We start from the raw sequence: 10,940 nt of genomic DNA, 5'->3' as shown, positions 1-10,940 counted from the left end.
CTTTGTCACCCTGGGTAGAGTGCTGTGGGGTCATAGCTCACAGCAACCTCAAACTCTTGGGCCCAAGTGATCCTCTTGCCTCAGCCTCCTGAGTTGCTGGGACTGTAGCTAGGATTGTAGGCACCCACCACAATGCCTAGCTCTTTTTAGACATAGGGGTCTCGCTCTTGATCAGCTTGGTCTCGAACTCCTGAGCTCAAGCAATCTGCCACCTCAGCCTCCCAGAGTGCTAGGATTACAGGTGTGAGACACCCCACCTGGTTTTATAGACAAATAACTATATTATGTACATGTCAGCTGAGGCTTCAGGAGAACGATAGAAAAAAGTGTGGGGCAGGGGTACTGAGAGAGGGAAGCTGTGTTAGACAAAGTGCTCTGGAAATCTTTTTTATTATTATTATTATTTTTAGAGACAGAGTCTCACTATGTCGCCCTTGGTAGAGTGCCGTGGCGTCACAGCTCACAGTAACCTCAGACTCTTGGGCTTAAGCGATTCTCTTGCGTCAGCCTCCCAAGTAGCTGGGACTACAGGTGCTTGACACACGCCTGGCTTTTTTTTTTTTTTTTTTGGTTGTACCAGTAGTTGTCACTGTTGTTTGGCAGGCCCAGGCTGGATTAGAACCCGCCAGCTCCAGTGTATGTGACTGGTGCCCTAGCCGCTTGAGCCACAGGCGCCAAGCCAGATCTGGAAATCTTTTAAAGAGGTGACATTTGAGAAGTGACCTGGAGGAAGTGAGAGATTAAGCCACATTGAGATCTCAGGGCTGAGCATTCCAGGCAGAGAACATAGCACCATGCGCAAAGGTTCTGGGCAGGAGCCTGAGGAGCAAAAAAGAAGCCAGTGTGGCTTAAAGAGATGAAGACTGGGGAGCATTAGGAGATGAGGTCAGAAAGTCAGTGGGGACCAGATCTAGTAAGTCTAAAAGGTCACGCTATGGTTTTTTGAGATGGGAGGCTATTGGTGGGATGAAGGAGAGGCATAGACATGAGGGATAGGAAGGAATTCTGCTTTCTCATGGGGGAATGAATGCTTTTCTAGATGGTAAGTGCCCACTTCCTGTCTTTGAAAATAACAGAGCTTAGGAAGAGCAATTGGATTTTCATTTCATAATTGAAGATCTTGCAAGGTCTCAGCATTGGCCGTTCGTTCATGATAGAACATTCACTGAGGACTCTACACTCCACTCACCGCTGTCATAAAGATTTCGATCTTATCATATTCAGGGAGGCAGATTCCCCCTTCCCTCCACTGCTGCACATGAATTCAGCAACTTACAGCTGCCAGGGAGGGAAGGGTCTCCAGCTTCTGATCTGTCACAGATGATGCCAAGATGCTCACTGTCCAAGTTCACTGCTCTTTTCAAAGGGAAGCAGCCCCTTTGGGCATGGTGGCTCACACCTACAATCCTAGCACTCTGGGAGACCGAGGCAGGTAGATTGCTTGAGCTCATGAGTTCAAGACCAGGCTGAGCAAGAGGTGAGCCCCTGTCTCTAAAAATAGCTGTGGCGGGCACCTATAGTCTTAGCTACTTGGGGAGTTGAGGTAGGAGGATCACTTGAGCCTAAGAGCTTGAAGTTGCTGGGAGCTATGATACCACAGCACTCTACTGAGGACAACAGAATGAGACTCTGTTTCAAAAAAAAAAAGAAAGAAATGCCAAGCAGCTCCATCCTCCATACCAACCAGGGCTTCTAAGATCCTTCCCTTGGTTCTGGGAATGTAGGTTATTCCCAGTCTCCTCGGTGGTCACTCCCCACCCACCTGCAGTCAGGTACTGGTGGCTGCTGCACGCGTGAACAAGGCACAGGCACCTTCCCTTAAGCCTTTGTAATCTTTGGTCCAGCAGACACACTATCAGTAGGTGTAGGGGAGGCTGGCTCTGCTGGGGCAGTAGGACAGAAGCTAGCACTATTTCCCTTGTCAGAAACAAGCCAAAGGACAGCACTCAACCTCATTTTTTTTTTTAAAAACTCCCCTTAAATTTTTTAGAAATGACAACTTGAAACTTTGGGTGATGGAAGTCAGGCAGGGGCAGGTTCAGTCCGGGCTCCACAATCTCACCTGAACCCTCCACTCAGCCTGGGTGGACCGGGGTCACCCTTGTTGAGAGAACAGAATGCCATGGTGACCTGCCACAAGGGAGGCTTGTCCTCTTCTCCGTTCAGCACTCTCTGGGTGCTGGGTAGGATGTTGGCTGGCAGCAGTGCTGCGGCACTGATGACGTTTGGGAAGCGCTTAGCTGGAAAGGGCATGGATGGGGTAATTGAATTGGTGTCAGACACATAATGGCTTGAGAGTCTTTTCTCCCTCATTTGGTAAGAAGAGCCCTTTCCCTCACATCCTCTGTAAAAGCTCAAGGAGAAAAGGATGTTCACCCAGCTATATATCAACCCTGTCTATTGAGAAGGGGTTTTGGGAAATCGTGAGGAGAAGCACACTTTTAAAGAAGGCTTTGGGGACTGTTAATAGCAGGCTGGGCAGGGCACAGGAAGAGGCTAAGAATGAGTGTTTTCCATGAGATGCTGCCAGGTGATAAAATATTAAAACCAATACCAACACTTGCTCTTCAAGGAATGGTCTTAATGATTCTGTCAGATGTCTGGGCCCTCTGGTCAAATGGACAGTGAGCTTTGAGCTTTATCAAAAGCAGCTTAATAGTTGCCAGGCCCTGTGATTAAACCCTCACACCTTATCTCATCTAATCTTTACAAAAATCCAGTGAGTTGGCACTATTACTATCCCCATTTCACAGATGAAAAACTGAGACTTGTACAAGATCACATAGTTATGATGTGGCAAAACTCAGTTTGAAATCTAGGATTGGGATTCTAAAGCCAATGCTTTCTATCTTCTTTGTTTAAAAGACTTAAAGGAATACAGAATACATCCATATGCAGGAAAAGTACAGAAGCGTTTGTAGTAAAAATTAACTCTATCCCATCAGACCCCCATCCAGATGTAACTTTCATTACTGCTTCCTTGTGTTGCCTTCCAATTATAGAGAACACACACACAGGTCCTCCTGCTTCAGTCTCCTGAGTAGCTGGGACTCTAGGAGCATGCCTCTGTGCCTGGGTAATTTTTCTATTTTTAGTAGAGATAGGGTCTCACTCTTGCTCAGGATGGTTTTGAACTCCTGACCTCAAGCAATGCCCCTCCCTGGCCCCCCGGCAATTAGCACTCCCAGAGTGCTAAGACTATTGGCCAACATTGTGCTTTTCATAACAAGAGCAAGATAACAGATATCCTGCACTTGCCAGGCCACTGGCTCTGAGACTTCACTTGTAATGTCCCCAAGAGACTGGGGATGACACCTAGGAGGCCATGCAGGCTCTCATACATGGGACATCTCATATGTATAACCCTCCAAGTTTGATAACAGACCTCAGCACTCTAGGGACATTTCTGAATGCAAGCAAGAATACTGTGGCAGAGGTTCCTCTGCAGGTGGAGACCATCATGCCCGGGTCACTCAAAGAGGCCGGCCTAAAGCACAGGAGCTTAAGTAGCCTGCCCAGGGTCACACAGGCAGTGGGGAGGGTGGGGCTGGCATGGGTCTCCCATGTCCTCCTGCTCTACTCCCCCCACTTGGCCTAAGCAGTTCTGCTTGGTAGAGACTTGCCTCATCTGTGTTTGGCCCTAGCACTAAAGGAGGCCCCGAGACCCCTGCTGTGTCTGGGGAAGAAGGGCAGGACCAAAGAGTGATGAGTGATGCTTCCCCTGTGGGGCGTGGGGAGTGCCTTTGTCATGCCTTTTACTAGGGTGAAGCTGGTTTTTTGTCTGGCTTATGAAGTTGATGCTTCTTATATAAACTGCTATTACTTTTGTATTAGTCAGAATGGTCTAGTAACAAACAAACCCAGCATTATATTGGCTTAATACCAAGATTTATTTTTCACTTTACTCATTCCCTCCCTGACTCAGGCTATTCCTCTTCAGCTGTCTTCCCTGTAGCAACTCAGTGACCTGATCTGATTTCATCTTGTGGTTTGGTGCCTCAGAGGCTGGCCCCCATGCCTGCCCAGGGGGAGATGAAGTGGGGAGGACACAGGAGAGTAATATACTAACACTTAAATGTCTCACCCAGGACACTTGTAGCCCACTGGCTAGAATTAGGGGGGGGACAGGCAAACGTGAGTTGCATTAAGCAGGGGAATGACCACAGGTTTGTGGGGATGGTTGTGAAAGGTTTGCTAATTCATCTGCAGAGTACTTTTAACTGTCAAATAAAACACACATACACAGAAACCAGCCCAGCCTAAAGTGTTGAACTTAAGTATAACAAGTTATTATAAGGCAAAGACAAAGACTTTTGTGAGATAGGGTCTTGCTCTGTCACCCCAGGCTACCTCTACTTCCTGGGTTCAAACAATCCTCCTGCCTCAGCTTGCTGAGTAGCTAGGACTATAGGGATGTATGACCAAGCCTGGCTAATATTTTTTATTTTTTAGAGATGGTGTGTTGCCCAGGCTAGTCTTTTTTTATTTTTTTGAGACATAGTCTTACTATGTCACTCTTGGTAGAGTACCATGGCATCACAGCAACCTCAAACTCTTGGGCTTAAGCAATTCTCTTGCCTCAGCCTCCCAAGTAGCTGGGACTACAGGCGCCTACCACAATGCCCAGCTATCTTTTTGTTGCAGTTGTCATTGTTGTTTTAGCTGGCCCGGGCCAGGTTAGAACCTGCCAACCTCGGTGTATGTGTCCACTGAGCCTACCCAGGCTAGTCTTGAACTCTTAGCCTCAAGTGACCCACATTAGGCCTCTGATCCCGGACAAATACTTCTGAAAGTGTCTCCCCAGGCAAGAAATAGAAGTTAATGGCAGAGTTCATTGTTCTAACTTTTGGGCTCAGTGCTGTACTTTGTCAAATCTGCGTGTAACATAGTTTTGGAAAAGTGCAGTTTTGAATTTCAGAGATCTAAAGCTCCACTCTGAAACAGAGAACAATGAACACTCTCACAGTGAATGTGGGGACAAATGTGGGGTGCCCGGGGCAGGCTGGGAAATGCTGCTGTGAGACCCTTCCTGTGTGCCCTAACTGTGGACTTGGTCCCTGGGTCAGCCTGCTGCTTATGGCCCTGCAGGCCACCACACCCACCAGATGGCCCCCCCTCCAGGCCAAACTGCAGCCTGGAGGTCGGCATGAACTTTGGGACTCCCAGCTCTGGGCAGTAGCCTCATCACCCCTGCCAAGGTATGTGTCAGCCTTGAAGTAGCTCATGATGTTTTGGTAACTTGCAAAGGCTGAATCCTAGAAAGACCGAGCGTTCCTGGCCACCAGCTCTGGGGATGCTCACCCTGCCCCAGGAGCCTGATGCACCTGCTGGGAGGTGGCGCTGGGCAGGGCCCTCCCATCCAGCTCTGCCAACACATATTTCTAGGCTCAAGTCAGACTTGGGAGAACACGGCTTTCTCCCAGTCCCACATCCTGCTCCCTTTGCATCCATGAGTAGCTTTATCAGTTTTTGGTAGAAAAATGAGAATCTTCCTCAGATAAGAGGGGAGGAAGCAAAGGCCAGGGTGCCGTGACCCTCCTTCTGAGGAAGGCGCAGGGAACTTGGGCCTTCTTATTCTTTCTTTTCAGAGCGTTTGGAACAAATTCCCAAAATACCAGAGGCTGAGTGCAAACCTCCTTTGCTGTCATCAAGAGGGAGGATGAATCATGCAAAACACGCAATTTCTCTCGTCCCAAAATACTGCATATATACTTACATTTAGTGTCATTTTACATGTGCAAGGTATTTTTTAAAAAATTCTTTTCTCTCTCCCTCTTTTTTCTAAACCAAAAACACCAGCTGTAAAACCCACTGCTTCCTTCCCCGCCAAGTCCGCAGTGGCAGGAGGCGGTGACAGCAGACAGCAGGGCCCCTGTGCTCTGAGTCAGGCCTCCCTCTCAGTGGCTTGTTGCCTGCAAAACAAACCCGAAAGCTGGTGAATGGCACTTAGGGGCCCTGCAAGCATGCAGGGAGCCCTAAAATATTTGCAGAGGCACACACTCTGTTCATGGCATGAAAGGCTACTATGTAAATATCTGGGCGCTGGTTGGGGCAAGGCATTCTAAGTGGCTTCTCTGCTTGTCACATCAAGCCGGTGAGGAAGCAAAGACATTCATTCAAAACATCACATAGAAGCCACACCACAACTTCCTGGCCCCAGAGTGTAGACTCAAAGGGACCACAGCCCAAAGGCCTCTGTTTCTTCAACCTCTCTCTCCTTCGCTGCATTTGCACAGGATGGTTTTGTGACAGCCTACAATGTCAGCTTTTAGGGCTGGGCAGACAGGATCAATCTTCTCTTTTTTGGCAGGGAAAAGGCTTTTTTGGAAGACGCTCAAAAGGCAACCATAGTTACTGATGGAGCATGGCAAGCATGAGACAGGGGTAGTTATTACCCAGGCTTGACAAAAGAGAAAAAACATGGGATGGATTTTGCATCAAGACACAGATATTAATTCCAGTGGCTCCAGGAGGAGTCACTTCACTTCAGGAGGCAGACCTGAAACCCCTTGAAGCGAAGCACCCCCTGCAGATTCCCAGGAAGACTCATGCAAACATGGAGCCTGGCAACAACCCTCTATCCAAAGACAAGGCTGTGAGCCAAAATCCAGGCAGAATTTTTACTAACCACATTGTTCATGGGGACACATTCAGAAGAGCAGGAGAACATTCTTGGATTTCACACTATTCATGTTGCCCCCTGTGAGCCAGAACAGGACAGAAGGCACCATGAAGGAAGGAAATAGGTTTGTTTGTTTTTAAATCTATCTATCTATATTTTACCAAACTAGAATGTTTTTTGAAAGGAAATAGTCTTGTTTTACTCAATCTTTGTTGGTGATGGTCTTCTTCCTGGGCAAGAATTATCTTCTAGGTCAGACAGAGCTTAGTTTCATCCATGTCCTCCTTTCTCCAAAGAAACAGACTGCAATTCTGAGCATGAAACAGAGAGAGAGAGAGAGAAGGAGGGAGGGAGGGAGAGCAAACACGAGCTAAAGGCATGCATCATCTTCTTCAGATGTTTTGGTGCTAGAGGATGTGTCATCAACAGTGTAGAAAGGGAAGGGTGCTGAGAGAGGCTGCTCAAAGAAGGGATATAAACTACAGTTGATTCCCAAGCTTAATCAGAAATCTCAAGAGCTGAGTAGAAGATCCAACTGTAGGCTGGCTCAGAAATACTCTGGATAATGCTCACCAGGCAGGAACATCTGAGTTGGACAGGCTTAGATCCACAGGCTTCAGAAGCTGCCAGTACACAAGGGGGAGGCTGAGGACACACAGCATTTACCTTGTGTGATGGCTGAGGCCAAGCCTGGACAGAGGGCTCTCCAGGCAATGGAAAAACACCTGCAAGGGGCCAAGAAAAGATAGGCTGAAGGGGGAGAAACCTGCCCTCAAGACTCAGAGGAAGTGATCTCTTTGAATGTGACTGTTCTGGAAGAAACAGATGCTCATTTTAGATAACTGCAGCTTAGTGTCCTCTGCAAGATGCAAGAAGATATGGCTTCAATGGAGCTGGCCAAAGAAGGAACTAGAAGGACACAACAGTTTGAGATAAGGCAAGACATACAAAGGAGGCTGTTTAAAATAAGGAGGGGATGCAAGGTAACCAAAACAGAGCCGGAGTCAAAGCTGCATGTAAAGAGAGTAAGAGCAGAATTTACTACCAAACAGCTTGTGAACCAAACACAGGAAACGGCCACGGACTTTTTGTTCTCAGTATCCCTATATAATCATAAAAATCATTGAGGATCCCAAAGAGCTTCCGTTTAAGTGAGATATAGCTATTGATATGACTACATTAGAAATTAAAACTGGGAATTGGACGCTGCCTCAACTAGCCACCCGCTCTCCAGACTGGCCTGAAGAGGTGAAAAGTGCAGCTGAAAGTCCCCACTCTGCCCTCATCCCCTCCCGGCCCCACCAAGAACCAGCCAGAGCCAGAGCCCAGTCCGCAGCCTGGAAGAGAGTCAGCCTTGCATTGCTAGCAAGGCCCAGCTCCCTGCAGGGGCCTCAGCACTCCAGCATGCATGTCCCTCCTTCTCCAGAGGATTCCTTGGGTTACCTGGACACTGGCATCTCAGCCACCTACCCCTCTGGGTCCCTTCTTACCCCTGTCCACATTCTGGATCTCAATTACAGCCTTCTGCCACCTCCTTCTTCTGTTGGCATTGAGAAACCCGGTGCAGCCCATGGCCGACACCCCAGCTTCTACTAACACCAACCTCTGCACAGAAACACATGTAAAATTAGGATATTAAGGCTCGGTGCCTATAGCTCAACCGGCTAAGGTGCCAGCCACGTACACCTAAGGTGACTGGTTCAAATCCCCAGCCCAGACCCGCCAAACAACAATGACGGCTGCAACCAAAAAATAGCCAGGCATTGTGGCAGGCGCCTGTGATCCCAGCTACTTGGGAGGCGGAGGCAGGAGACTCGCTTGAGCCCAGGAGTTGGAGGTTGCTGTGAGCTGTAATGCCACGGCACTCTACTCAGGGGGACAGCTTGAGGCTCTGTCTCCAAAAAAAAAAAAAAATTAGGATATTAATTAATCCTCTTGCCTCAATTTTTTCCAGTGGTCTGGAACTATTGGTTCTAAGATACAAATGGGCTGGGCACAGTGGCTCACCCCTGTAATCCCAGCACTCTGGGAGGCTTAGGCAGGTGGATTGCCTGAGCTCACAGGTTTGAGACCAGCCTGAGCCAGGGCAAGACACTCTCCCCTCCAAAAAAAAAGCTGGTGTTGTGGCAGGTGCCTGTAATCCCAGATACTTTGGAGGCTGAGGCAAGAGGATCACTTGAGCCCAAAGTCTAAGGTTGCTGTGAGCTGTGATGCCACAGCACTCTACTGAGGGTGACAAAGTGAGACTGTCTCAAAAAAATAAATAAATAGGCCAGGGGAGGTGGCTCACACCTGTAATTCTAGCATGCTGGGAGGCCAAGGTGGGTGGATTGCATGAGCTCATGAGTTCAAGACCAGCCTGAGCAAAAAGCAAGACCCCCAACTCTACTAAAAATAGAAAAAATTGAGGCAAGAGGATTGCTTGAGCCCAAGAGTTGGAGGTTACTGTGAGCTATGACGCCATAGCACTCTACCCAGGGTGACAGCTTGAGACTCTGTCTCAAAAAAAAAAAAATTAAAAATTAAATAAATAAAAATAAAGGCTCCCCACCTGTAGCACAGTGATTATGGTGCTAGCCACATACACTGAGGCTGGAGGGTTCGAACCTGGCCCAGGCCAGCCAAACAACAATGACAACTGCAACAAAAAAATGCATTGCATTGTGGTGGGCACCTGTAGTTCCAGCTACTTGGGAGGCTGAGGCAAGATAATTGCTTAAGCCCAAGAGTTAGAGGCTACTGTGAGCTGTGGCACCATAGCACTCAACCAAGGGCAACATAGTAAGACTCTGTCTAAAAAAAAAAAAAAATACAAAGGGGATCAGCTGGATTAGAAGTATGCAGAGTTAGAGTTGAAGGAAGCCTCTGATCTAGCTAGAGAAAGCAGAGACGGTCTCTGGGGCCTCTGCAGTCTCACAGCTGTGGCTCTGGAGAACTTACAGGTGGTGGCAAGCTGTTCTGTGTGCCTGGAGTAGCAAAAGGAGCCTGTCATCACTGAATGTGGGCACAGCTTCTGCAAAGCTTGCATCCGCCGCTGGTGGGAGGACCCTGAGAGGGACTTCCTTTGTCATGTCTGTGGAAAGACATCTCACTATGGCAGTCTCTGGTCTAGTCGGCCACTCGGCAGTATAGTGGAAATTGCCAAGCAACTTCTAGGTTCCATCCGGGATGAGAACCTCTGCCTCCAGCACAATGAAGCCCTGTCTTTTCTGCCATGGGGACCATGAGGTGGTATGTTTGATTCGTGCAATTTCCCACACCCACCAGGTCCACACTGTTGTGCCCCTGGATGACGCTACACAAGAGTACAAGAAAAAGCTGCTGAAGTGCCTGGAGCCCTGGAACAGAAGCTGCAGGAGACGATGCGCTGCAAGTCCTTGGAGCAGAAGTCTAGTGAGCTCAAGAGACTAGTGGAGAGTCACCGACAGCAGATCTTAAGGGAGCTAGAAAAGCTTCGGGGCCGTTGGGTGAAGAGCAGCAGGGTTGCTTTCATGACAAAGAAGAGGAACAGGACGTTCTACAGAGACCCTGAGAAAATGCTGCTCACCTTGGGGACAGGTGCAGGGATCTGGCCCACTTGGCTGAGGAGGTGAAGGACAAGGGCTTATAATAGTCCAGTTTTGAGATGCTTAAGGTTCATCCTTTGCCCCTGCTTAGCCCTTCAGGTCAAGCACAATATAGCTTTACACACGCTATTCTGTCAGCCTGGGAAGCTCATTCTTCTGCTCTGCTTCCCTAAATCCAGTTCTTTTCTTCCAGACATACCCAAAGGATCATTTTCTACAGAAATGCTGCTCTGATTTCTTCTAACCCCTTTTAATCATTTTTGTGTTCTTATGTCCTTTCGGCAATTATGTGCTTAATCTCTACCAAAGAAAAAATATACTTTTTCGACAGCAGGGATGTCTGGTCTGAATTAGTAAAAAACTGTGCATTAAAATTTTTGTAAATGTAGTTGCTATTACTTTTAATCTAGTGCTAAAAAAAAAAACAAAACATAGTTTAAAGGATAAAGGCATATGTTGGAGATATTGTGGGCTCAGTTCCAGACCATACAATAAAGCGAATAATGTAAAAAAAAAAAAAAAATTAAAACTGGGCTGGGCATGGAAGGCATGCCCAAACTCTCTCTTGCAGGAGAGTTTGAGACCAGCTTGATCAACATGGCAAGACCCTATTCCTACATAAAATACAAAAAATTAACCGGATGTGGGGGCATTCACCTGTAGTTCCAGCTACTGGGGAGTCTGAAGCAGGAGGATCTCTTGAGCCCAGGAGTTTGAGGTTGCTGTCAGTTATGATGATGCCATGGTACTCT

This window comes from Otolemur garnettii, unplaced genomic scaffold (genome assembly GCF_000181295.1).
Source record: "Otolemur garnettii isolate 467f Iridium unplaced genomic scaffold, OtoGar3 scaffold00068, whole genome shotgun sequence".
NCBI classification, from domain to species: Eukaryota; Metazoa; Chordata; class Mammalia; order Primates; family Galagidae; genus Otolemur; species Otolemur garnettii.
The sequence above is the reverse complement of the archived record's forward strand: the minus strand, read 5'-3'. Positions refer to the sequence as shown.